This window comes from Coffea eugenioides, unplaced genomic scaffold, assembly GCF_003713205.1.
Source record: "Coffea eugenioides isolate CCC68of unplaced genomic scaffold, Ceug_1.0 ScVebR1_97;HRSCAF=451, whole genome shotgun sequence".
Classification (NCBI taxonomy): domain Eukaryota; kingdom Viridiplantae; phylum Streptophyta; class Magnoliopsida; order Gentianales; family Rubiaceae; genus Coffea; species Coffea eugenioides.
The window spans coordinates 378,509-381,440 of NW_020864863.1; the positions used below are offsets into that span (position 1 = coordinate 378,509).

The following is a 2,932-nucleotide window of genomic DNA, read 5'->3' on the forward strand; positions in this document are numbered from 1 at the left end:
CTACCCGATACTAGAAAAATCATTTTAAAACAATATTTGCTCATAAACTTTATCTGGGGAATTTTTTTTTAATAAAGAAAATGTCGAAAAAGGCGGGCGATTAAATAAAATAAACCCTAGAAAATTAGAAAATTTCCGGGTTCTCACTCTCATTCTTTTCGAGGCGTCACACTATGAAAGAGCAATTCTTACAGAAGTACTTCCTAGTATCGAGAACGGCAAATATAAGGAAGAAAATTTGCGATATTTGGTAATTTGATGGAGAAACTCTCTATGAATACTGGGAACGTTTCAAAAAATTGTGTAATAGTTGCCCCCACCATCAAATAAGTGAGCGATTATTGATTTAGTACTTCTATGAAGGGTTATTGCAAGTGGAAAGAAATACAATTGATGCTGCCAGTGATGAAGCTTTGGTAGATAAGACACCGCAGGAGGCTCATTTCTAATATGGCTAAAAATTCTCAACAATTTGGAGGTCGAACGATCCATCAAACAAGGCACGTTAATGAAATTGGAACTTCAAAATTACAAAGACAAATTTCAGAATTGACATCAATGTTTCGTCAATTTGCTATCAAGAATGCAAAAGTTGTGACGCCCCCACTTCTCCCTAAGGCGAACTAGAGGGTATCCGCGGAACGCCTGCCCAGCTCTCGCCAGAACTCAAGGTTATATCTGTTCAAGCTTAACACAATATTACTCTACAACACTAGATAAGTAAGAAAGTGCGAAAAACTTCCAAACTTAAGCACATGTAACAATTATCCAATCCTTACATCAAATTCCCAAAAGTTACATCAATGCCCAAAATATACAACATCCAAATACATCAAATATCCAAATCATACATTAGGTTTATAGCCCTATGAATCTAGTTTAAAACGCAACAAACGGAACTCAATTCTGACATTTCTACATCAAGATATAGCAAATCTCCCGAGACTGCACCGAAGCTCCTACAAACATTTGGACAGCACTTCCCCTTGTCTTTCTTTACTTTTCCAGCCATCAAGGCTTCTTTTGTGTTCCTCAATCACTCCCAAAGGCACACACAAAATAAGTTCATTCAATAGCCATTCAATAAGCCCCAAGTAGTACGAGTACAATTCACGCTAGGAAAAAGTCCGGAAATGCAAGTTAAGCTCAAAACCAGAAAAACAGTTTTTGACATCATTTTGCGGTAATGGCACCAAAGGCACTACAATTATCGGATGAAGGTCCAAGACCCACTGTTTCGCAGCTAAGAGATAGGGCTACAATATTACAGAAGGTCACTCAACCCAGTTTCGAGTGTAACCAGGTCAAAAATGCAAGATACTACACCAGAATCACAAAAACAGATTCACAGAACGTATTCTAGCGGAAACATCATAAATCAGGCTATACAAGTCCAAATCCAGAAATTCCAAAACCAGCTGAAAGCTAAGGAACAGGGATACATTTCATCAGAAGGCCTCAACAACCAATTCGGAAGCATTCCTAACCAAAATAACCAATTACAGAAGCAATTCTCCAATTCGGGTAAAACCAGAACAGCAAGGGTAATTTCAACTTTTCTCAAGCTACGCTACTCCGATTGACCTGAAATTTTGTAGGCACCTCTAAAATATCATTTCCTAGAACTTTTATGTTTTAAACCAAGGCCAATTAGGCCTCTAACTAGGAGCTACAAAACCGGGCAGAATGTTATCATCATAAACCCTAACTTTCCAAGATTTCTTCCAAAACAGAAATTGTTTGCAATTAAGCATTTTTTCCACCTCATAGAGTCCTTAAACATCATTTCCAATCATCATATATAGCCACACATTCATGTTCATATTAAAACAGAAAAATCCCCAAAAATTATAAAACTTCATCAATTCAATCACAAATCAAGAAATAATCCATAATATTGCATCTCATACTACCACTAAGCATGATTTAAGCATCAATAGAGGGAGGAGAGTGGTTCTTCATAACTCACCTTAGAAACAAGAGAGAGAGAGAGAGCAACAAGTCCTCTTAGCTTTCCAAATAACTCCACACAACACTTCACTATCACTCCCTTAAGTGGTTTTATGGAGCAAAATCAAGGTTGGATGGTTGAGTAAGTTGATTGAAGCAAGATTGAAGCCAAAATCTTGAAGAGTTTTCTTTCTTTTGTTGCTCAAGGTGTAACAGCCCCACTTTCCCCTAAGGCGAACCAAAGGGGTTAGCGGACTGCCTGCCCAGCTCTCCCCAGGACTAACGGATCAGTTTACGTCGATCTATTACATTTCGGAACATACCAACGTGCGCAAATATGTCAAAATCACAAAATAAATAAAAACAAAATTCGAAGCCGAAGATGAATAGTGCTGGACACGTCAGAATCCAGATACTAGGCCGAGAGTAGCCAAAATTTTTCTTTCGCCGTTTGAAATTCGAGTTGATCCAAAATTCAACCAAATATACACACATTGAAATGTAACATTTTCAAGCCAAAACGGCATATCAAAATCATTCACTACGAATATACATGTTCGGTTTGCCAATCAAAAGAACGTGAACCCAATACACATTAGGGTTTCATTCGAAGAGCTATCCAAAAGATGCATTTACATGAGCTCAACTTGACAACCAACAAGTATAACCTTTCCAAAAGTGGTCATTTTCCTGCAAGGAAAACAAATGGAACGGAATGAGCTGAAGCCCAGTGAGTTACTACCACATAAGCAACAAAGATCACTTAAGCATAACCTTTCATTTCGAGTACACAATTAAGAATTAAAACAAGTCGGTAAAAGGATACGGATGGCTCTCAAGAGCCCATTTCCACGCTTACATTCTTGATCCAATCTCATTGACCCTCCGTCAATGTTTAAGAATACCCGACCGTAGACCTCACTTCACTCCATTCCTTCCACCAAACATACCCCAACCGGGCCCGCACTCCAATCAGTCATTT

At 38.3% G+C, this 2,932-nt stretch overlaps 1 non-coding gene across 1 annotated transcript; it reads right to left on the reverse strand.

The window, feature by feature from the left end:
- Positions 1-221: 221 nt before the first annotated feature.
- LOC113759193 lies at positions 222-328 on the reverse strand. Its single transcript, XR_003467008.1, has one exon. It is a non-coding gene; the product is annotated as a small nucleolar RNA R71 (small nucleolar RNA).
- Between the last annotated feature and the right edge of the window lie 2,604 nt (positions 329-2,932).